Source organism: Cajanus cajan, chromosome 2, assembly GCF_000230855.2.
Source record: "Cajanus cajan strain Asha chromosome 2, NIPB_CcT2T_4, whole genome shotgun sequence".
Classification (NCBI taxonomy): domain Eukaryota; kingdom Viridiplantae; phylum Streptophyta; class Magnoliopsida; order Fabales; family Fabaceae; genus Cajanus; species Cajanus cajan.
In genome coordinates this window covers 50,782,892-50,809,961 of record NC_138518.1, presented here as the reverse complement: position 1 = coordinate 50,809,961, position 27,070 = coordinate 50,782,892, and the positions used below count along the sequence as shown (strand labels likewise).

The 27,070-nt window shown below is 32.1% G+C and overlaps 1 pseudogene; it reads right to left on the bottom strand.

Moving 5' to 3' along the window:
- Window positions 1-24,769: 24,769 nt before the first annotated feature.
- Window positions 24,770-25,108, bottom strand: LOC145955016 (putative mitochondrial protein AtMg00820 pseudogene; annotated as a pseudogene).
- Window positions 25,109-27,070: the final 1,962 nt, after the last annotated feature.

The following is a 27,070-nucleotide window of genomic DNA, read 5'->3' as shown; positions in this document are numbered from 1 at the left end:
TTGAACCAGCTTCTGAAGTACCTTCTTACCAACCCTTGCTCGAATCGTTTCGATTGAAGGCATATGTCGAAGATCTCGATCAAGCCTTCCTTATCCCTGAATTTAAAACAGAAGTTCAACAAATGCTTGATGACCTGCTGAGCTATTCTGACCTTCCTTCTGACATTTCTTTGGAGCTTCAATCTTTTATCAAGCCTTTTAGCCGTGCATGGGAACTTCGAACTCAATGGTCTACTGCATATCAAGAAGTAGCCCAAATTGAGGTCGAGACTGAAGAAGATCGTGCTAAGCTCGAACAACTCCGAGATGAATTGATTTTCATCAAGAAATCAACAGAAGACATGATCTCTTCTTTGCAGGCTTTGCAAAAGGAGGAGGCTGATATCGAGCACGCGATCGAAGCTTTAAAGCACGAGCTTGATAGAACTCGCTCGAAGAAGGACGGTGTGAAGGTTAAGAGTCAAGAAATCAAGCAACATCAGACAGGGCTTAAGGAAGAGGGCAAAGCTATTTCTTCTCGACTAGCCAAGACTTTGGAGCAGAAGAAGCACTTAGAATCTCAATGTGCATCTCGCAAGAAAAATTTGGACGAAGCTTATAAAGCTTTCGAGGACTTCAAGAAGCAATTTTTGTAATAATTTGTTCTTCTTTTCTGTCTTTCAGCCTTTTAATTTATCTTTGCCTCGTGTTGGACAATTATTCCTCTACTCTCTTATGGAAATGTTTTAGGTATTTCCCATTTATGACTTTGCTTGCACTTGAATTATTTATCTCCTTAATTACGTATGCGTTCTTTGAATATACTTGCTCGACTAAAAAAGGACCTTCCCAATTATATGACCACTTCCCCAAATATCGAGATTTTTGCTCCATGGGAAGTATAACTTTTAATACCAATTTTCCAACTCGAAAACGTTGCATTTTTACTTTCTTATTATAGGTTTTCTCAACTCTTTCTTTCTGTTGAACAAGATTCTGTAAGGCCATTAACCTTTCTTCCTCTAAAGAAATCAACTCATCATACATTAAATTCCAATAATCTTCAACAAGTAATTCGTTTTGTTTTTGTATGTGAATTGATTGTAAATTAATATCAACAGGAAGAATAGCCTCATGTCCATATACCAACTTATACGGAGTAGTTTTCGTGGCATCTCGAGGTGAATTCCTGTAAGCCCATAGTATTTGAACCAGCGTTTCGTGCCAGCTTCGAGGTTTATTGGAAATTTGCTTTTTGATTAAACCAATCACTACTTTGTTCGCAGCTTCTACTTGACCATTTGCTTGTGCATAATATGGTGTAGTGGCTATTAGCTTGATTCCTCTCGATTCTGCGTATTGAGCAAATTTTTGACCTGTAAAGACTGTGCCTTGATCTGTAGTAATTGTTTGGGGAATCCCAAATCTTGTAATGATGTGATCTTCGACAAAATCAATTATGTCTTTTTGCTCGACTTCTTTTAAAGGAATGGCCTCTACCCATTTTGTGAAGTAGTCCATGGCGACTAGTATATACTTGTGGTTCTTCGAGGAAGGTGGGTGTATTTGGCCAATCAAATCCATTGCCCATCCTCGAAATGGCCAAGGCTTGATAATCGAGTGCAACTCACTGGCTGACACTCTCTGTATCGGTCCATGTTTCTGACACTCTTCACAACTTCTTGCGAATTCGATACAGTCCTTGATCATAGTTGGCCAATACAAACCTTTTCTTGATAATACCCACTTCATTTTCTTTCCAGCTTGATGTGCTCCACAAATACCTTCATGTATCTCCGCCATTGCTATGTAGCTCTCATCTTTCCCCAAACATTTGAATAAAACTCCGTCGAAACCCTTTTTATACAATTCATTGTTCAGTAAAAGATAACTAAGGGCTTGAAGTTTAATCTTCCTTTCTACCTTTAGGTTGGGATTTCGCAAGTATTCGATCAATTCGCTTCTCCAATCTTGCTGACTCACTGAACTAACATTCATAATTTCTCGGTGCTCCACCAATTCATTTTCTGTGTGGATTAAATACTCAAGACATTCTTCACTTACTTTATACCCTGAGGCTGTTTGAGCCAACCTATTTGCAATGATATTTGAGCCTCGAGGAATATGTTGTAATTCGACTTCATCAAAAGTGTTAAGTAATTGCACGACTCGAGCCTTTAATTCAATTAACCTCTCATTTAAGCACTTATATTCTTGTGTTAATTGTTTGACAACTAATTGTGAATCCCCTCGAATCAATACATTTCGAGCACCCAACTCCATTAATATTTCGAGTCCAGCTATCAACGCTTGATACTCAGTTTCGTTGTTTGAATACTTTTTGTTCATTTTAAGTGACACTTTTGTCGGCAATCCCTGAGGGTTTAGGATTAAAAGACCTATTCCAGCGCCTGACTCATGTTTCGATCCGTCAAAATATAATTGCCATGGTTTCGTGGTTAAGTATAAAATCTCTTTTGACTCATTCGAGTGATCAGCGAGAAAATCTGCGAGTACTTGACCTTTAACTGCTTTTAGTGGTTCAAAAGTAAGTGAATATTCAGTTAATGCAAGTGCCCATTTACCAACTCGAGAATGTAAAACAGGTTTACACAACATATACTTAATCACATTACTTCGACAAAATATTACAACATCACGAGTCCTAATGTAATACTTCAACTTTGTACAAGCAACATATAAACTTAAACACAATTTCTCTAAAGGAGAATATCTAATTTCTGCTCCTACTAACATTCGACTTAGATAATAGATGACTCTCTCGATGCCATTTTCATCTTCTTGCGCCAGCATGCCCGCAATAGTCGAATCACTAGTTGAAATGTACAACTTCAGTTGCTTCCCTTCAGAGATTGGTGCGAGTACTGGAGGATGAGCCAAGTACTCTTTGATGTTATCGAATGCTTCCTGGTGATCTTTATCCCATCGAAATTCTTGTTCCTTTTTTAAACGTAAAAGAGGAGAAAAGATTTTAGTTTTACCAGACAAGTTCGATATGAATCTTCGCAAAAAGTTCACTTTACCTAGGAGCGATTGAAGTTCCCTTTTGTTCGATGGAGGTTTAGTCTCCATAATAGCCTTCGTTTTGTTTCGATTCACTTCAATTCCTTTCTGGTGTATGACAAACCCCAGAAACTCTCCTGCTGTAACACCGAAAGCACATTTTAGTGGATTCATTTTCAAACCATGTTTTCTCATTCTCTCGAAAGATAATTTTAAATGGCTTAGATGATCCTCTTTTTGTTTCGACCCAACAATTATGTCATCAATATATACTTGTACAAACTTACCAATTAGATCATGGAATATTAAATTCATTGCCCTCTGATAAGTAGCACCAACATTTTTTAATCCAAATGGCATCATCACCCATTCATAGACGCCTAAGGCACCTGGACATCGAAAAGCAGTTTTCGACACATCGTTAGCTGCAATATAAATTTGGTTATACCCAGAATAACCATCAAGCAAACTCATAATTTCATTACCTGCAGCTGCGTCTATCATGTTTTCAGCAATAGGCATAGGATATTCATCCTTGGGCGTTGCTTTGTTGAGATCTCGAAAATCAATGCAGACTCTGAGTTTTCCATTCTTTTTAATCACAGGCACAATATTCGAGACCCACTCAACATATCTTGAAGTTCTAATAAACTTCGCTTTTAGCAATCTTTCAATTTCTTCCTTAATTTTCTCGACTACTTCAGGGGCAAATCTTCGAGGACTTTGTTTCACAGGTTTCTTTCCTAGGATCATTGGTAGTCTATGTTCCACCAATTCTCGATCCAAACCTGGCATTTCATCATAATCCCATGCGAAACAATCTTTGTATTCATGCAAAACTTGAATTATTTCCTCTTTCAGCTCCCCTTGCAAGAACTTGCTAATGTAAGTGATTCGCTTATTTTCGATAGTTCCCAGATTAACCTCTTCGAGCGGGTCTTGGGATTCTAACTTATGCTCTTCATTAGTGGCCCTCTCGAAACCCAAAGGTGAATCATCGAAAATGCACTCCAGTTTGAGCTCTAGCTCTTGTTCTTTACCTTCTTTTGTCTTTTCGATCTCTAGGTCTATTTTTTCCTCTTGCTTTTCATTTTTATCTGAGACTCCTTGGTCCCTTTGATTTTCTGTTTTTTTTGTTTTCTTCATTCTTTTTTCCGATCTCGACATCCTTTTCTTTTTGTTGTTTTTGTTTTTCTTCGGCCAACATGGCCGTACTAACCTCATTGTCAAATTGATCTTTATCGGCCAAGTTGGCCGTTTGATCGGCCACGTAGGCCGATATTCGAGCTAAGAAGCTCGAGTAAGGATCTTCGTCCTTCATGCATCCAATGGAGCCGAATTCTTTTCGGCTCGAATCACGAATCCTCTCTTTACATCCCAACAAAAGGTTTTGTTGACACCTTCCTCTTCATCCATCACCCCAGAGTTGTAGGCGTCGAAAGGTTTGGTCTTGGCAAATGCTGTCAGTTGTTGATCAGCAAAATACATGCCAACTTCATAAGTCTTCTGATCAGCTTCGAGAACCTCTAAACCTTCATCATCATTCTAGAAGAAAACCTTCTGGTGTACGGTCGAAGGAACAGCACCTACACCATGGATCCACTCCCGACCTAGCAACACGTTGAAGTTTGCCTTGGAAGGTGTCACTATAAACATGGTAGTCCTCTTCACACTTCCTATCTGTACATCGAGCAGAATCATACCTTCAGGATGTGAAGACTTGCCTGCATAGTCGGAGATCATGATGTTGTGGGGTTTCAGATCAGCCAAGGATTTCCCAAACCTTTTCAGCATTGTCTTAGGCAAGATATTCACAGTTGCGCCTCCATCGACCAAGACCTTGTTTACCTCTTGCCCCTCAATCATCAGTGTTAACAATAGGGGTTTGAGATGTCCTTTCATTTCCTCTGTGGGAGAGTCGAAGACATCAGAATTGAACTTAGGGATCACCCTCGAGATTTGATTGACCCATATGATTTTGGACTCATAATTGGGGTCCTCGAAAACGTCTTCCCTGTTGATATCCTCTTGTTCATTCACGGATTCCATAGCACCAGAATACTCCGAAGGTAAAATGGAAACTACCCCGCAAATATCTTCCAGAGAATCCTCGAAACCGCTCTCGAAGCAGTCCGTTATCATGTCCTCATCGTCTTCGATGAACTTTCTAGAGGATTCCCCTTTTTGAGGAACTGGAATCGAAAAACGATATCCCCCCATACCTTCAAAGGTTGCTTTTCGCATCCTTTGCTGCCTCCTCCATTGGGTTTTGGTTAAGTTGTTAAATGGCTGTCGAAAGCCACGTCCATATCCCCCAGCTGAAATTCTAACATTCCCCGTAGTCAAATTCGAAAATTTCCCTGCATTTCCCTGTACCGGGTTTCCCATGCTAGTCATTACTTGTTTACCTCGACCCATTATAGGCCTAGGTGGTGCATTCCATCTTCCAACAGGTACATTCGCGTTCAGCACAAAAGTATTGCCGAACCTAGACGAGTTATACATCTCCATCTTCCCAACCGGAGCATTATATTGAGGCATATGAACTTGCCTCATGGTCAAACTAGCATTCGACCTAGCATTGGGCTTCATTTTCTCACGCAGCTTCTCAGCTTTGTAATTCTTCATTATTTCTGACTCTTCGAAAGCCTTACCTGCTGCTCTGTCGAAGACAACACTGCATCGAGGACACAACATGACCTCTTTATCAGCTTCTTTTTTCTTCGATAGAAACTATACCAGACTATCCCCTTCCTTTGGGTATATAGGTTCTTGCTCTTTAGCAAAATCCTCCATTAACTCTTCGAGCTTCTCGTCAGAAATGGGCTCAATGCTATCATCGTCCTCAGCAGCAACTTCCACCATGTTGATGGACATCGGAACTGGTTCGACGTAGCCAGTATGGGCAGCAAATGGATCAACATCCACTTTCATTTCCTTCTCTTCAAAAGCTAGGCGACCATCAGTAATCGCCTTCTCGATGAAATCCCTGAAACGCACACAACTGTTAGTCCAATGTCCATACATATTATGATATTTGCAGAATCTCTTCCCTTTTCTTTGTTCGAAAGGTGGAATTTTATGATTCTCTGGGAGTATAATCTGTTTATCTTTTAACAAAGTATCGAATATCTTTTCTGCCTTACTAACGTCAAAACTATATTTCTTAGTCGAATTCCCTTCTATATTATCTCCCGGTTTTAACATTTGACACCGATACATAGGACCAGGGCGTAACTCTGCTAAGTTAACCTCAAAATCTTCAGTCGAAATCTCGTAATTAGAATCATCACTTAGCTCGGAATTTTCTAAATAAGCCACCTTTTCTTTTCGAACAAATCTATCAAATTTTCTTAACCTTTCTTTTTCTAGTTTAATTTGTTCGATCCTTCTCACTTTTTCAGCCAGTTGGGCCATATCCCTCAACTGTTCATTTACTAATTTTTTACGTATCGAGAAGTCTAATCCTGTTGCTGCGATCCTAACTAATTCATGTTCAGGTATATTAGTATAGCATCGAGATTTTAATTGCCTGAATCTATTCAAATAGTCATCCAAAGTTTCACTATCTTGTCTTTTTGATATTCATCAGATCGACTATACTAACTTTTGTTTCCTCTCTAAAGAAGTGTTCATGGAAACTACCCTCTAACTGTACCCATGTGTGTATCGAATTAGGAGATAAGGTCGTAAACCATGTAAAAGCATGTTTAGTCAATGAACTAGGGAAATATTTCATTTTTAAATATTCGTTATTTGCTAAATCCCCACATTCGACTCCATACCTAGCTATGTGTTCGACTGTTGACTCAGTCAATTCTCCTGCAAATTTCGAGAACTTGGGTACTTTTACTCCTCGGGGTAGTTCTGCTTGGATAATATAATCAGGAAACGCTGACACGAAATATGGGCGTTCGTTTCAACCTACATCGAATCCATGTCTATTTAATATTCTTTCCACCATCTGGTCTAAATGATCATTGGGATTCCCATTAGGTCGAATTACATTCTGAAAATTTCCATGCCCCCCAAGGTTTTCTCTGTCATTCAAATTCGCACTCATGGCTCTCAAAGGTGTTCCCTCACCTAGTTTATCCCCTATTTTGTTTATCAATTCATACAGGGGAGTCATAATGTTATGCATTTGAGTTGACAACAAATTGACCATGTCATGATTACTATGGTCCATTTGCTGTCTAAGAGCCATCATAGTCTGGTTACTAATTCCAGTGGGTACGTAACTGCCTTGTCGAATTAACGAACCTTCCTGACTCGTTCCTACATGTTGATACGGGTCTTGCATAACAAAACCCAATCCATTTGGCCCAGGATTATATCCCTGTGGGGATATATTCATTTGTGAATTTGGCCCTATAAAAGGCATTGACATTTCGACATATCCAGGTTGGGTACTCCGCCAATTAGGTGGTATACCCCAAGGGTATTCTCTAGTAACATTTACTAACTCTTGAGTGGTATTATTATGCCTAGCATGGTTTTCAAGCAACACAGGGGGAGATCTTGCCCCCTGGTCCCATTAGTGACATTATCAGGATTGGGGTTAGGCTGTTCTATATCTACATTATTATGGTTTACGTTCATATTATCAGACGTAGACATAGTTCTTCCAGTCCTTAATCTCATGCAAGCCACACACCTAAAACTAGTCCAATTATGTTCTAAATTAAACGAGTCCCACCGGGCGTGCCAATTTGTTTACGGTGAAAACACGTTTAAGGGTTCTTTTTACTCGAACTAGCACGTAAATGGTTTCAATTTAGGATTTTTGATTTAAGAACAGGAAAAGGAGTGAACAACTTTAGTAATTACTTGTTTCCAAAGATTCTTCCATAATTAACAAGCAATAATTTTCATACATATAAATACTAAGATGAACAGAATGAATAATTAAGATACTTGCAATACAAATCATGGTTCAACTTGCATCATGTTCCAGAGTTACAATATCAAAGTAATATAACTACGTGATTAAAAGAAATAACTAAGAGAACTATGCTAATTCTACTCCTAAAAAGCAAAAGAAAAGTGGCCGAGAGTCAGTCATACCCAAAAACGATCTTGTGCACGAAAGCCATCTGTGTGTGTAGGCAGAGAGTGCTTCAGAAGTTAATTCAAGTATGAGTTTTTCCGACCCTGAAGAGGTCCGTGATCTTTCTATTTATAGAGACATAATGAGTGGTTAATTCCGTACACGTATGCTCTTAACCCATAACTGCTACCGACTACATTTGCTACGTGGTTCAGAATAATAACTTCTTTAAACCGCTTTTCCCACGTGTTCTTATTCTCTCCTTTGATTTTGATAACTGCTTCTGGCTTAGCCATTTCCTTGTTCGACTTTTCCGAAGTGCGTTATGTTCGACCCTATCTTGAATGTTTCCATGTGAAGTCTTGTTTCCAGCTTGAATGCTCTCGAATCTCAATTCGACCTTATCTCGAGTACCCCCCTCTAGGACTAGTTATAATTCTTCCATGTATGGTAGTCTTGAGGCAATGCCTTTAGTCAAACCGTTTTCGAGTCTCATCACTTCGAGTGGTCTCAACAGAAGGATAAAGATTGTAAGGGGAAGAAACTGAAGGGAGAAGAAGAAAATACATAAGAAATATATTTAAGGATAAGAAAGAACTGAGAAGAACATTTCATTTTTGCACTCAGATGATGAAATATTAATGACCATGTCTATGCTAATACTAACACTTAGCATCAACCTAACCAACTATAATAGTATAATATATTTAATTATTATATTTAATTTTCAATAATTACTATTTAGTGTCGATGAAGGCAATATTAATATATAGTTTTTATTTTGATTTTGATATTAGTAGCATCAATCATAGTTAGTGCAAGCTAATATATATATATATATATATATATATATATATTTAAAAATAACAAAAAAAAACAATTTAGCATTGACTGATCGAAACTATCTGACATCAATGTGCTAAGTAGTTGACGCTAATTTCAACTTTTCTTATAATGAAAAAATACACTTCATTAAATATGATATAAGAAAAATAGAACACACTTTAAATTGTTAGAATTATATATATATATATATATATATATTTTTTTTTTTTTTTTTAAATATGAACAATATTTTTATATGAATTAGTGATAATATATGATTCAGGATAAGACTATAATCAGAAGTTGTTAAAACAAGTAATATGACACGTATGCTTCTTAACTAAGTATTGAGATTCAATTTTTACTTTGAGTGGGGTCACAACTAAAAGCATTATTTTATTCTTAAAATTGATCAATTAAGAGTTATTCCTCATAATTATATAAAAATGACAGGACTATAAAGTTAGTTTGCCTTGCTTTATATATTTATTATTAATTTAGAATATACTGTGATTTTAATTAATTAGAATATTAGCATATTGTTTGTAATACTCATATATCAATCAGTATAAAATTGTTTCAATTTAATTAATAGTTTTGAGCTTGAATTATGATATTCTACTGTATTAAATAGTCAGATAAAGAATTTAACCACTCATAGAAATTTTACTTAATTTGAATAGAATGAAAAACACTTATGTTTTATATATATATAAAAAAATTGTTCTTATTTTTTTCTTAATAATTGTAATAATTACTTAATAGTGGTCGATATAATTCTAATAAAAGTGACTACTACAAGAAAAACTGTTATTATCTATGGAATATTACTTACGAAATTTTTTTCATAGATAATATTTAGTTATCTATAGAATATTACTTACGAAATTTTTTCTGTAGGTAATTTTTAGTTATCTATGGAATATTACCTACAAAATTTTTTTGTAGATAATTTTTAGTTATCTACAGAATATTACTTAGGAATTTTTTTTTTGTAAATAATTTTTAGTTATCTACGGAATATTACTTACGGAAAATTCCGTAGATAATGTTACCTACGCAAAATTTCGTAGGTAACGTTAAATTTGATTGAAAATATTATGATATAATTAGATAAGATTTTAAATTAGTATTTTATTAATGGTTGATAATTAGAAAATAAAACAAGAATAAATACATTTTTTGAATTTTATATCTTAGATTTAAGATGAATAAATATATTAAGTTAATTAATACTTTATTTAAAATGTTAAAATTTAATTTATAAAAATAATATTTTAAAAGAGAAGGTAACGTTATCTACGAAAAATTTCGTAGGTAACGTTAAATTTGATATGAAAATATTATGATATAATTAAATAAGATTTTAAATTAGTATTTTATTAATGGTTGATAATTAGAAAATAAAACAAAAATAAATACATTTTTTGAATTTTATATCTTAGATTTAAGATGAATAAATATATTAAGTTAATTAATAATTTATTTAAAATGTTAAAATTTAATTTATAAAAATAATATTTTAAAAGAGAAGGGTTGTAATAACACTAGTGTAACTTTTGCTAAGTATTATACCGCTCAATAAATTTATATTAAATGTGAATTTTATAAATTCAACCGTTGGATTGAAAGTTTTTTACTCTTAGCTCATAAATACAAAATTTTATATTAATTCAAGATAATTTGATACTTCATTCTTGTAAAACAAAATTAACGTAATATATACATTTCAAAATATACTAAAATATGAACACTTTGATTACCTTCAAGTTGTTGTTCAATTTTAACAAAATTTGATATAAACATATAAAGTGATATGAACTTTCAATCTAACGGTTAGATTTACAAAATTTACATTTAATATAAAGTTATTGAGCGGTGTAATACTTAGTAAAAGTTACATCGGTATTATTATAGCCCTTATCATTTTAAAATATATAGATTATTATTTAAACTTTAAATTTATAATAAATAATCTAAATTGTATCATAATATTAATTTTAAATAAAAATAAGCAGATTGTTAATTATACAAGTAAGTATATATATATATATATATATATGAATAAAGATTAATTAAATATAATATAATTATTATTATTGGTAATATAATTATTATATATATTTTTATATTTTTATAGCGGCCTAGACATACCAAAATGAGAGGGATCCAAAAATAGTATAAGTTTGAGATTGTATAGTTGAGAATGACTTAAATGAATTAATTTGTACTACTTATACATGTATTTGCTTTTCGGTAGCTTATCTCATTAGAACTCCAAAGTTTCATAGAAAATGTGCATTAAAGACAAAACATGTTAAAAAGTGAAGTGTCATGAAATATTATTTTTGAAATGCCAAATATAAGGATTGTTACATTAATACATTTATTAAAATTAAACAAAAATTTTCCAAAAGTTATCTACGGAAAAAATTCATAGATAATAACTTTCGTGGGTTATTTACGAAAAATTCTATAAATAACGTTACCTACGAAAAATTTTCCATAAATAACATTATTTACGACCTTATTATTTACGATTTTTTTATAGATAATCTATAGATAATTGACATATAATTATGGATTTTCATGTTTATTTAAAGATTTTTTCCATAAATAATCCTGGTTTTTTCTTGTACAGTGATCCTAATTGAATTACTTTTGAATATTGGGAGATTCGAATCTGAAATCGTCAATTTGAGAAGGATTGTGCTAAAACTATCAAATAAATACTAATAGGAAGCAATAATAGGAAGCCACGTGTATTAAATTAACATAATCACGTGCATAAACGTATGCCAAAAAGTTTACAATGATTAAAAATTAACAAAGTGAGTGGACTTGCATTTGCTGAGATGGTCCTATCCTTAATTTATACTATACAGATGACGAATAAGTGCACAATATGACCCACCATCATAAACTTCTGGGCTTATTCCAGAAGTATCTATTCATGAGCTGATCCAAAAGCACAAAGTGCAACCACGACAACTTAATTCCATATCATTTATGAAAAGAACTGCAAAGACACCATGTGACCAACATGATTGGGACATTTACTCCTAAGTTTCTATAAAATATTTAATACTTAACCCTTAACTATACTCTTTAGTGAGAATTCATAATAAACCACAGGAATAGTAGTTATGTTGTATAGAATTAACATGGAACTATTGTGTCTTTCACTACGACACTTTGTGGATATGTTGTGGATGCGCCTTAGATATTTTGGGGGATTGTTTTCATGTAAATTGGACATGTTTTTATTACAGATATTTATAAAATTAACGTGTTTTCATTGTGGATACTTGTAAATGAATATATCCTTATTTTAATGTGGAGATTTATTTTTAAAAAAGAACAAATATCGATAAAAATAAAAATAAAAGAGAGAGATTTGAGTCTTTTTTTTATATAAAAAAAGAATAAATTCCAATAAAAATATAAACAAAATATGGAAATTTAAGATTTTATTTAAAAAAGAAAAAATCTCGATAAAAATAAAAATAAAAAAGGGAGGATTTGAGATTTTTTTAGAAAAGAAAAAAATCTTAATAAAAATAAAAATAAGGAAGAGAATCATTCTCATTTATCCTTGCTTAACCTTCAAAATAATTTTAATAAAAGTAAAATAATGAAAGGAGGATTCCAAATTTAAAAAAAAAGAAACTTTTTTTATTGTGGAATATAATATTTTTTAATAATTTATTTTTGAGACTTAATAAGTTATTGTCACATTAATATATATTTTTTTCATATCATTTGTATTATATATTATATATTATATATGTCGTGTCTATGTGTCTTATTTTCTTATTTTGTTGTAATTATCCGTTCATGTTGTGTTTGAATCTATCCTACATTGAATAATAGTTTCTTTCAAATTCTAATTTTTTGTATATATTTTCTTTTGAAGAAATATATTTTTATAAGAGATATTTTATTCAAGATGATAATATTAACAGCATGATTAAATTATATTTTTTAGTGATTTTTTAATACAAAACTCTCGAATTTGATACGTAAACTTTACGGGAATCAAGCATGTACTATCATTTACATCACCTATCCGTTAACATGTGCTAAAAAGAAAAGTTCGTCATTTAATAGTATCCACTCGCTTCTTAGATTTATCACTTTTGGGGGGAGTAACTGTGAAGCTACTTGGATTATCCCTTTTAAAACATCTCCCAGTCTTTCTGTAATCAATTCCTTCACATGAAAACAACACTAAAATGATTAGTGCACCGTTTTTTCCCCCTTCTTTTTCTTTCATATCTCTTTTACAAAATATGTGTATGTTATCTTATTTTATTTTCTAAAAAAATAAAAAGTGTAAGAATAATACAATAAAAAATGTGAATAATATTTTAAAAAAATATGACTTAATTTAGACAATTAACTAAATAGCAGCATCAGAGACAGACTTCCTCTTGAATTATTGGCATCTTCGTACAGTTGTGGGAAAATGCTTGAATTCACAAGCGACGCACATGTTACAATTAAGTGAATAATACTTATATGGAAAACTCTACGGTACTCATGGTACCGGAACAGTTGAATATTTTTTTTAATTTATTGTAATTACTTGTTTTATTTTTATTTTAATTTATTATTTTTAATAATTTATCTTTATAAATTTTTTTATATTTTTAAATTATTTTTATATTTTTAAAATTTTATCTTAATGTAACATCTATTATAATTAAATAATTTAATATTAATATTTTGCTAATACGTTTTAATTTTTTTGGAGTTAATTTTTTTTAATTTATAGTATAAATTAGTTTTTCAATTATATTATTTATTATTTTTTTTTATTTTAATATTTTTATATTATTATTATATTTTTTGTTTTTAATTTTTTAATTCTATCACATATAAATAAATTTTTTTATGAAAATTAACCTTTTGATTATTTTTTTGAATTAGTCTTTTTGATTGATTTATTTTATATAAATTTTTAATCTTAAATTTATGTTGTTTTAAATTTATTTTTTAAAATTTATTTGTTCATATAATGTGATGTACCAAAATCCTTCAGTTTTGATGGGTATCATAGCAGTTCTCTTATTATATTACTCGGCCCAATGCCATGTGACCATCATAACTTTAGTGTATATTTTTCGTAATTTTACTACTTATAGTCATTAATCATGAAATATGTCATACTAACACTAAACAATATACATGTTAACCATTATGCGAAAGAATTAGTTATACGAAGATCTTTGTCTAAAGAACATGCTATATATCTTTATTCATGCGTTGATCCAAAGATTATAAGAGTTAAAAGCTTTTAAGTACCGTTGCTGGTATCAAATAGAGAAGTAGAGCCGGCTTTTGTGAGGCACTGGTGGTCTCCTCTCTGCGCCAACCTAGAGTGCTGCAAATGGTCTTTGGGTATTTAATGTCAGTATTTTTGGAATGGTGTGACAAGATTTCTAATTATTGTTTTCATGGGGTGATATGTTTGATGCGATCAAGGGTTAATGATGGACAAACTAGGGGTGAGCAACCGATGGGTTAAGTCGGGTTCGAGTGAAAAATGTTCAACCTGTTGTAAACCGATTTTGGAAAAATGTGACCCATATCCGACCGATTGAGCTTTCGATTTGAGGCGGTTCGGGTTGAAACAGATTCGGATTTGAGCGGGTGGGTACAATCGGGTTTGAATTTTTTTGTAGAACAAGTTATCTTAACGAAGATGAAGCTTAAAACGATAAAAAAATATTTTTAAAATAGTGTATAAAAATAGAATGAAGGTGACAATAAAGGGTGTAAGTAGATTCGTAGATGAAACATTTACAAACTAAAGAAGTAAAAATAAAAGATAACAAAATTCATAATTGTTACATGCAAAAGAAATCTAAAGTTAGATTACAAAATCCATAAGAAACCATAGTCGCACAAGTTGTACTCAAAATAGAGATAAGAAGATGGAAAAGAAAGACAAAGAAAGAAACAAAAAGAAAACTCTAAAAATGGTCTAGCGTGTTGAGAAGTTGAATGAGGAAGGAGAAGACAAAATAAATATCTAAGTTATGAGAAAAAGAAAAAAAATAAGTTACAAATTGATGGTTATATTATACTTGAAATAAAGACTTTTAAGTTTGGACATTGTTGTTTAGTTATACAAAAGTAATAAAAATCTAAACTTATCTCATTTTTGAGTTTAGTTTTTAGCGAGTTTAAAATTTCAAAACCGAACCCGCTCAATATAACCTGTATAAAATCAAAATTTTAACCCGATTTACCCATAAGACCCACTCGAACCCACCCAAAAGCAATATTTTTTATCAGGTTTTTCAGGTTCAGTTCGGGTCTCAATTTAATGCTCACCCCTAGGACAAACTCTCTTTGGCATATGTATTTTTTCCTCATGAGCTAAGTGATAATCTCTTATGCTTATTCTTAGCCTATTATTGAAATATTTCACTTATATTAGGAGAGAATATTTATATCGTGTAAATTTTTAATTTAAGAAAAAATAGTTATTATCTTTTATAATAAATATTTCGTACCAATATCATGATTTTTAAAAAATAAATAAATATTAACTTATCAAAAAACTCCTAATCCAAAACATAATATTTTCTAAATACAAGTAAAAAAAGAAACGTCAAATATAAAAAGATATCATTTTAGAATAGCTTAGAAAGAGAAAGAGACAACATGAAAAAGAGCAAATAAAATAAAATTAGAAGGATAGCATGAACTCAAAGGACTAGTAGAGAAAATTGAAAACTAAAAATGATTGTTTTACTATACCACGAACAATAGGTCTACCGTCTACAAGAAAAAGTCCGTTGAGAAATTACTACATTGGCTTCCAATTTTCACTGCTTAATTATTAATTAGTCTCTAGTTCCAAAGAGATAAATGTTATCTACCAAACAAGATTTTTAGTGATCTCTAAGTGAATGGATTTCATATCCATAAAAAAGAAAAGTCAATTCTTTTTAGAATGTTTAACCACTTCTAATCTCTACCAAGTGGTAAGGTAAACCAATGAATGGTGTTAGGATTACACGACTTAGTAAAAGAATTGTATGATCAAAAGACAATATATATATGGATTGTATGTAGCACGTAGTGTCAGCAGCAGTCGTAGTCTTCGCATGCTGTCAAAAAATGGTCCCAACAAAGATCTTGGACCACAATCTAAATAATCCAACGGTTGCATGGACCCAGTGGTAGATTAATTTCTACTTGTGTAGAGTCGGAGACAGCCAACGATAATTTAACCGTTTAATGAAAACTAGAAATGTGCATAGGCCAAGAAGAGCCATGCATATAGAAATAGAACCTTGCAATGCATCCATCTCAAATGCAACTCACTAGTAGTAGTATCCATGCTTACCAACAAAGATGTTAACCTGTGTGTACAACAATGCACGAATGCTAAATTTGGATTTAGTTGTTTGGTTGCCTTGCTGGCAAGGTCAATGTCTCACCACTGTATCATGACCGTACATGAAAAATCAGTTTCATGTGCCAATTGGGAAGGCAAATAAATGGTCCCAAAACATATTAAGTGATTATATGTAAAAAAAAAATTCACATGGCTTAATATAGTTGTTATCAATGATAGTTTATAAGACATTTTTTCTTAATTTGCTCAAACAATTTTTTTATGATAAAACTGTGACGACTTTCTGAATCTCAAAGTAGACTATATATACTTTAGATGTATGACAGTGAGTACAGATCACGAGAGATTATTTAGTAATAATATATGGTTTTGTGCATGCTGGATCCTCTTTCGTCCCCATCATCGCCCTGCAGGGTTTGGAACACTCTTATCTTCATATGTCCTTGTCGGATGAGACTGAGTTATTGCATGTAAGAGACCTAACTCCTAAGGCAGCCAAATAGCCAATGTATTTAGTGGAGAAAGTTACAGCAACATTTAATAATCAGTTCATAGCCAATGACCAGAGAAATGGCACATGGTTGGTTCTTAATGGATTGCATGATTTTTTCACCAGTTATATGTGGCAGTTATGTACTATAAGGGCCTAAAGCACATAAGCTATATCACATGTGAATTGGATTTTCGTATGAAAATTTTCGTACTATTCGTCATTTACTGTTTGGGAAATAATAAAATGGAAGCTTCTTTGGTCATCTCTTAAGAATATAGTTCAGCTAGCAATAAGGATGTAATTAATTTTTATTTTTTTTAAATAAAGAAAACTATAAAAATGACTATAATGAGAATTGAATTAAACTCTCTAAACACTAAGTTAAATTTAATAGTCTGATGGTATTTAATTAGAGATCTCACTACTACATATATCACATTTAGTAACATTTATCTGTCAATATGTAATAAAATGTTACTAATTTCTCTTAATTATATATTTTTGTAACATTTTTAACAATAAATGTTATCAATTAATTTGAATTATACTCTTTAGTAACCTTTTTAATCATAAATGTTATTGTTTTATTTAATTATTTTTTTACTTTCTAACATTAAATATTACTAATTTATTTAACATTTAAACATTTTTAATAATAGATTTTACTATTATTTGCTTAATTACTAATTTTAAATAATAATTAGTTTTTATTTAAAATTTATTTTCTTATTTTAAAAAAAAAATACTTGCTTAATCTGGCAGAAACAGTGCAAACCGAGCCTTTTCACACCAAGAGAGAAAAACAGAGTACAAACATCATTCAGAAAAATCGGAAGACTGAGCAATGACAACGTTCCATTTCTTTTTCATCTCTCATTCTACTCTCTTATTTTTCACATTCAGAAGCCACAAACACTCGTATTGACCTAGTTCTTTTCATCTCTCATTCTACTATCTTATTCTTCAAAATCGGAAGCCACATACTCATATTGACCTAGTTATCGAAACGTTAAAGTAAGTTTTACAATTTTTAATTTTGAGTAACCTGGATCTTTTGATTCTCTCATATTGTTCATTGAATTAAAGATGTGAGCGAGATATCTTATTGGTTCAGCTTCCTTTTCCTTATTGTTTGTATTTTCTCTACAGCTTGCAGAAGGCGAAGGGGAAATTGCTACAATTGAAGCCAGGTTGTCACTATGTGCTAGAATGAATAATTTGCCTGCCTATGAATTTTGGTACTATTTATTTTGGATGATATTTTCTTAGTTTACAACTAGTAACTGGAATTTATTGTACTTTTCATTTGGGTTGGAGAGAAAGGAATTTTGAAATATATTTATCCTTATAGTTTTTGATTTTTATTGTGTTATTCTTTGTATTATCTTTTTTGATTCAAAGCCATGTAAGATTCATTATTTTTAGTTTTTATAAAAAATTAATAATATTGATAGCTAGCAAAATCCCTTTCTAGTTTTACTTCATCAATTATTTAAGACACAAATGCCAACCAAATTAACAAAACGACTCACATAGGCGTGCGAGAGCCAGTGAATTGACTAAAATGGAAGAAACGACTAGCAAAATGATTGTTCCACACCCCAGCTATTTATTAGGCACATATAAAAAAAATTAGAAAAATATAAATATATGGTAAATGATATGATTGATAGAAAAATTAAAATACGAACAAAAATGATAAGTGTTAATAAGGTTTATACGATGGTATGTGTCTATATATTATTCTTCACAATAAACATATAATGCTATGCCTCACATGGATCCAGATGTCACCAAATTAACTCGTTGCCATTACCCTTAAGACTAATCCATTTAATCCAAGACTACGACTACTGTCCCAATCTAAAGTTAGCATTCGGAATCTGTGAACATTATATGCATTCCAGAATTTTTTAAAAATAAAAACTAAAAGCACTATGATTTTATCTAAAGTATACATGCATGGAAACATTAACAGCTCTACTTTCATCGTCTCTCATTAATTGTCTGCCATAAAGGGTTACCAAGTACCAATAATTTCCCAACTGCTGGGACTTGGGAAGGCACATATCTTTCAATAATCCATGAGAACGACACTTAAAAAGGAGAAAAACACCTGTCATTTTTCTTCTTCTTATTTTCAATCCATAAATATCAGATTATTTTGTTGACAGCATAAATATCATAGATTATTTAAACCTAAATTTTTAGGCAACTTAACTACCGAAATACGTTATTTTTTTGGTCAAAAACCGCCACCCAATGAAGGAATTCTCCCCAAATTAGAGTAAGGTGGTTATAAAATAAAAAAGTATTGGACTAGTTGGGTCAGTGATATATTGTTTTTCTCCTTTCTTTAACCAAAAAACTTGTGGCCCAGTTTTCCATACAGAGTGTAGGCTCATAATATATATACCAACCTCTTTTATTTTATTTTTTAAATTATAAAATATTATAGTTTATTTTTTTTTTAATTTTCTAATTTTACACTTCCAACCTTCAATTTGTTATCTTTTTTCTTCTTTTTCATAAACTTCTTTTTTCTCTTTTAATTTTTACATGCTACTAAAATAGGTGGGATGAAGGAAAGATAAGGAGGTGTATGTAAAAATTGAAAAAAAGAGGAAAGATGTGTGAAAAAAAGTACTAAATTAAATGTTTTGGATGTGAAATTAAAAAATTCAAAATTAAAAGTTAAGAATATTTTAGAAATTTAATTATTTTTTTTAAAAAAGGAGGTATACTTATAAAAAAAAAAGGGGGTGTATATATCATGAACCTGTATCATTTATTTTGTTTTTTTTGCTTTAATGGGCCACATAAATCTCCCCAAACCCCAACTTGTGGGACTAAATTTTATTGTGGGGTAAAGTAATTAGATCTTTGACGTGGGTTGGGACTTGCAACTCATGGGTGATAGAAAAGAATGACTCAATCCAAGAGGAGGGTGAATTGGATTCAATGACACTTAAAATTTTTATTAGAGTTTAAGGATCTTTATTTTAATTAAAACTTTTCTAATACAAATTTTCAATGAAATTAATTGAACCTCTAGCAAATGGGAATGACTCCTATATGAATTATTGGTTAATCTTTATTAAATTTAGTCTAAGAAACAACTAATATGCAATTGTAATATTTCAGTTTAAACAACTATTAATCTTACAAGGATATCAATCAAGACTAGCCATTTTAGCATTCAATTAAAGATGATTCAATGTGAGAGATAAGGATGAGAGAAGAGTGCAAATTATTTTATCTTGCTTAAGCCACTCCACATGTGACCTACATTCAGTCCTCAATCATAACCTGATCAAGATTTGTTCCACTATCTCAATGAAGAAGTTTTACAAGCATACCACACGTGCATACACTCCAACATTCAAGATAGACACTTTCTTGCACCCAAGAAAACACTTCTTGTAGAAACCCATTACAAGAATTCCTTACCACTTGAGACACCTACTCAAGATTTCTTTACACTTTATCCAAAGAATTAAAGGAACGAATTAACCTGGAAGCTAAACAAAACAGACTATGAATTCTTGACAAATCTTAATCCTTCTCTTCCAAGAATGTAGTGATGATGATGATTTCTCTCAAAGCATTTCACAAAAGTTTTTCTTCTTGGTTTCACAAAGAAAACACTCTAAGAAGGTCACATAGACTTCACAAAATCAATTTTACTCTTTTCTATTTTTAGTTCATTTCTCTGTACTTGATTCAAAGTGTGAAAACTATTATAAAGTTTTCCAGACCCAGATAATCGATTATTTTTAAGGATAATCGATTATTTTGTTCTTCATGAGTTTTGGAAATTACTCAAGAACAGAATAATCGATTATTTTGAAGAATAATCGATTATTCCAGAGAGTACTTCCTGGAATAATCGATTATTTATCAAATAATTGATTATTACAACAAGGTTCCCTGAATCTCTTGCTGGAATAATAGATTATTTTTAATGATAATCGATTATTTTGAGTTAGTTTTCAAAAACTCAATTTCACACTTTAGAAAACTTTCCAAGTCATTTAGATCATCATCATACTCACTCTTAGTCAATTGAGATTAAGATTAACTCATGTACAAAGCATGCACATGCAGAATAAACTCAACAAGGCAATACAACATACAAGAACATATAAGCTATTCCTATTACATATTGTATTCTTCCATGTCTTCCTTTCTTGGCTAGCCCTTTGTTTTTGGCTTGTTTCCTTTGTTATCATCAAAACTTCTCAGACCTTCAGAGCTGAGCTTGATTCATCATCCATGAATCTTAACAATCTTCCCCTTTTTGATGATGACAAACCAATATGTTTTTCTAGCTAACCAATAGGTCTTGCTCAAGTCAAAATCAAATGAGATATGAGCAGCTTGTTCATGCCTTGTTAGTAGACAAGCCTGCAAACAAATTCAAAACCTTTCTCCCCCTTTGGACAACATAAAAAACATACAATGGAACTTATAAAAGCAACATGTCCAAGTTTAGAGAAACAAGATTGCAGATTTCACATGTATATATATGTACAAATTAGTCAGTCCAAGTTTCATATCAAAGAATTTGATACCACATTAACATATATGTATTTCATATACAATTGATTCCAAGAAATACATCAACCATGTTCTCATAAGCATTATTTCAAATGCACCAACAAACATTAACAAATATGCATCAAATCTATCAAAGATGTATACCAATGCTCAAATCAAAAACCATGATCAGCCAAATATCGAAACACAACCAAATTTAAATTGCACCTAACTTAAATTGTTCAATAACAACAACCAAATTTAAACCAACTTCAAATGTTCAAAAATTAAAACCATTACAACCAAATTGAAACTTAGAACTAGGAATTTTAAAAATTGATACTAAAACTAGAAACTCCTAAAAAACAGAACACCACCTAAACATATCACTCCAACTCATCTTGAATTCCCAATTAAGCCTTTATCCTTGCAATCTCATGATCAAGGTTATCAAACCGATTAAGAATGCCATAATATTATGACTCATGCTTCCTTGTCATCTCTATGACAACATCAAGCTTGTTTATCATTATTTGCTCAAACGGAGAAAATGCCTTAAGCTCCAATTGGTGCTCTTGTTCTGGTTCAAGTTCCACTTGATGTGGCTGATCCTCATCATGAGATGGAACACAATCTTCATCAATTGCAGGTTCAGGTGTAGCTGGAATATCTCCCTTGAATATCCACTTATCCTCTTGCTTCAACATCCCCATGTGATGCAAAGAAGATTTCTCAATTTTATTTGAAGCATGGAGAATTATCTTTTTCTCCCCCTGAAGATCTACCCCTACATTCTCAAATACTTTTGACAATAATAAAGCATAAGGAATTGGATCATCCTCATTTCTCCTAGCTTTCTAGATACAATCATTCACAATCGAGACCCAGTCAATCTTTTCTTTTTTCTTAATAACATGCATCAACAAAATATCATCTTTAGACATTTGAGCATGATTATGAAGTCTAGGCTTAAGCATCCAAGCAATTATAAATGAAATTAGCCTAGAATTTTTCTTCATACCTCCAGCCAGAAACTTGCTATAGTTTGTATTCTCCAGATTTCTTTGACAATCCCTAAAGGTTGTCAACTCCTCAAAATCTCCAAAGTTGAAAGGTTGGGGCTTTCTGCTCCTAGTTCCACTCAACCCAGCCACTCCGCTTAGGGTTGGTCCGTCAAGCTTTATGAGCTTCCCTTTCACCACGGATTGCATGATTCCACCATTGCTTGAGGCAAAGCACAAGAATAGCCTAATGAGGTCCGGATAATAGGGACCTTCCAACTCTAAGAACTGTTTGAGTTCTTGATGCTCCAAGATAGGAGGAAACCTAAAACCCTCATTCTTGAACCATTCCAACTTCAGGGTTTTTGGAGGAATGATTCTCCTACCCGCATACCACTCAAAGTAGTAATCTTGGGCTTCCTTATTAGCAAACCACTTGCCAATCAACTAATCAGCTCCGGTAGGCAGAGGTCTTTTGCTCCCCCTGACTTCTAGCTTCTTGATTCTTTTGGAAGTGAGGCCATTTTGTGAACAAAGGTGGGTTCTTGATTGGAGAAGAGAAGAAGAAGAAGAAATAGGAATTGAGAAGGTAAGGTTTATGTGTGAGAGTTGAGAGAATGTGTGTGAGTTATATAAAGAATGAGAGAGTTAGGTGAGTTTAATGCCCTAATAACTGGATTGGGTATTGAAGAGGAGTCACTTATGAAGGAAGGTGGGAGGTTGGGAGTTGGTGCGAATATAACGTTCAAAATTCTTCTAAAAAATTAAGGGTCGCGAAAATAATCGATTATCCATACAAATAATCGATTATCCATACAAATAATCGATTATTTGTATTAGTAAAATCCACTTGAAAAACCCTTTCTACACTAAATAATTGATATTTCTAGAATAATCAATTATTCCAGAGACTATCTTTCAAATTTGCTCCTAGATAATCGATTATTTCTAGAATAATCGATTATTCAAGAGACTATTTTCCTTCTAACTTACCCAGATAATCAATTATTTACCCAAATAATCGATTATTACAGAGGGTCAAAGTTTCTCTCTTCCCAGATAATCAATTATTTACCCAAATAATTGATTTTTCTAGAGACTTCTGGAATTCAAATCTTTCCAGATAATCGATTATTTGCTTAGTTTTACTTAAGATAATCGATTATATTTTAAGATAATCGATTATTTTAGAGAAACTTTGTTTTACTTATTTAAACCTTATAGAACTTCCCTAATTCATTTCAACTCTTAAAAACTCTCTTTTATTAACCATATTTCAATGTTTTATACACACATCACTCAAATTTCATTCAAACAATCATTTTCAAGTGCACATTCACAATCAATTCAAACAAGATTCATTGATTATACCAAGTTCAATTCTTAGTTGGTTAAACCTTTTCTTTTGGTAGTGGTTTTGTAAATATGTCAGCTAGTTGTTTATTTGTCTCAACAAACTCTACCACACAATCATTCTTTCGAACATGATCTCTTAAAAAATGATGTCTTATTTCTATATGTTTTATCCTTGAATGTAAGATTGGATTTTTTGTGAGATTGATTGCACTTGTGTTATCACATCTTAAAAGAATCTTGTTCAGTTCAGTTCCATAGTCTTTTAATTGTTATTTCATCTAGAGGATTTGTGCACAACAGCTGCCAGTGGCTATGTACTCAGCCTCAGCTGTGCTTAAAGCAACACATGCTTGCTTTTTGCTATGCCATGAGACAAGTGCACTTCCAAGTAGGTGACAAGTACCACTTGTACTTTTCCTATCAAGTCTACACCCAACATAGTCTGAATCTGAATATCCTATCAGACTTAGTGAGACTCCTTTTGGATACCATAGCCCTACATTCATTGTTCCTCTTAGATATTTAAGTATTCTCTTAACAACTTTCGTATGAGACTCTTTTGGATTAGCCTTAAATCTTGCACACAAGCACACAACAAACATTATATCAGGTCTACTAGCTGTCAAGTATAAAAGTGATCCAATAATACCTCTGTATTTTGAATTGTCAACAGCTATCCCTTTCTCATCCAGGTCAAGATTGCATGAGTTTGATACTAGTGTTGTAGCCTCCTTACACCATTCCATACCAAACTTTTTCAATAGCTCATTGCAATACTTGCTTTGACTTATGAAGATTCCATCACTCATTTGCTTAATTTGTAATCCCAAGAAAAATGTAACTTCTCCCATCATGGACATCTCAAATTCACCTTGCATGGTCTTAGCAAATTCTTTACATAGAGAGAGATTAGTAGATCCAAAAACAATATCATCTACATAGATTTGAACATACATTGTATCTTTGTTAAATTTCTTTACAAACAATGTGTTATCTGCTTTACCTCTAAAATAATCATTCTCAATAAAAAATTTGCTCAGCCTATCATACCATGATCTTGGAGCTTGTTTCAAACCATAAAATGTCTTTTTATGATTTGGATATTTAAAATCAACAAACCCAGGTGGTTATTCCACATAAATTTCTTCTTGTATGAAACCATTTAGAAAAACACTCTTTATATCCATTTGGTATAGCTTGAAGTTCATTATTGAGGCATAAGCAAGTAGTAATCTAATAACTTCTATCCTAACTACAGGGGCAAATGTCTCATCATAATCAATTTCCTCTTCTTGATTATACCCCTTAGCTACTAACCTTGCCATATTTCTTATAATGATTCCAGATTCATCAAGCTTGTTCCTAAATACCCATTTAGCTCCAATTACAGGATAATCACTTGGTAGTGGCACTAAGTCCCAAACTTCATTTCTTGCAAATTGGTTTAATTCCTCTTGCATAGCCATCAACCAATGTTCATCATGTAGTGCTTCATTAATTTTTTTGGGTTCAACTTGTGAAACAAAAGCCATAGTATTACATATTCTTGATAGATCTTCTAGTTGTCACTCCTTTACCAATGTTTCCAATTATATTTTCAATTGATAAGTCCTTAGAAGTTTTTCATTCCTTAGGAAATTGTTCACTAGTTTCTTCTATGGTTTCTTTTGATTCATTCTTTTAGGCATCTCAATTTGTTCATTTTCTAAGGGAGTTTGATCAAGTAATTCAGTTAAGTCTTCTATTTCAGTTTGCTTTGTTTCTTGCTGGTTGGTCTCATCAAATACAACATGTACAGATTCTTCAACTACTAAGGTTCTCTTATTAAACACTTTATAAGCTTTGCTATTTGTAGAGTAACCCAAGAAAATTGCTTCATCAACTTTAGCATCAAATTTCCCAAGTTGTTCCTTACCATTATTTAACACAAAACATTTACAACCAAATACTTTGAAGTATGAGATATTAGGCTTCCTACCCTTATAAGTCTCATAAGGTGTTCTTTTTAGAATAGGCCTAATTAGAACTTTGTTTTATACATGACATGCTGTATTAATTGCATCAGCCCAAAAATATTTAGGTAGATTAGTCTCATTTAGCATTGTTCTAGCTAATTCCTCAAGAGACCTATTTTTCCTTTCCACAACCCCATTTTGTTGAGGAGTCCTAGGTGCTGAAAAATTGTGATCAATGCCATGTTCCTCATAGAATTTTTGGAACAAAACATTTTGGAATTCTCCTCCATGATCACTCCTAATTGAGGTGATGTTTATGTTCTTCTCATTTTGAACGAGCTTAGCTAATTTCTTGAAAGCATTGAAGGCATCACTCTTAGTAGCAAGAAACATTACCCAAGTAAACCTTGAATAGTCATCCACCATAACCAGCCCATAGTAATTTCCTCCTAGACTCATGGTTCTTGAAGGACCAAACAAATTCATGTGAATTAGTTGTAAAGGCCTAGAAGTTGAGATCAGATTTTTGCTTTTAAAACTAGCCTTCACTTGCTTTCCCTTTTGACAAGCATCACATAGTTTATCCTTACTGAACTTGAGTTTTGGTAATCCAATTACTAACTCTTTTCTACTTAACTTGTTTAAATGATTCATATGTATGTGTCCAGCCCTTCTATGCCAAAGCCAAACATTGTCTTCCTTAGTGATCAAGCATTTTGTGCTAGAAATTGTGATTGAATGCTCTAAGTCTAGCATGTAAATGTTATTAATTCTTTTTCCAATGAATCTTATTTCTTTAGTCAATTTATGAAAAATCAAACAATAAGAATTATCAAATTCAATTTTAAATCCCTTATCACTTAGTTGGCTTATACTTAGCAAATTATGTTTTAGTCCTTCAACAAGCAACACATTTTCAATAAATGTTGAGGAAGACGAGTTACCAACATTTCCACAACCAAGAATCTTCCCTTTGTTGTTGTCACCATATGTAACAAATCCTTCATTCTTTAATTTCAGACTTGAAAACTTTGAAGGGTCTCCAGTCATGTGTCTTGAGCAGCCACTATCAAGATACCATAGCAAACTTTTGGCTCTCAAGCATTCGTACAACAAAGTTAGAAAATTGATTTAGGTACCAATGTGAAGGGTCCTTGATGGTTAGTTTTCAGGATTTAACCTTTTATAATCCAAATAATTTCACCATATGGAACACCATATTTTTTGGGATAGCAATTTCTTATTGAGTGTTCCTTTATACAACAATAAAAGTAAGTGATTTGTTTCATGAAATTGCCTTTGTACTTTCTAAAAGGTTGGTTCTTTTTGAAAACATTTTCCTTTGGTTTTAATGGCATGTTCTTATTTTGTTTAAAACCAAGTCCACTTCTATCAAAAACATGTCTTTGATTTCCCAAAATAATATTCAGGTTTGCATTTCCATTTGTGAATTTTGCAAGGGAAATTTCCAAA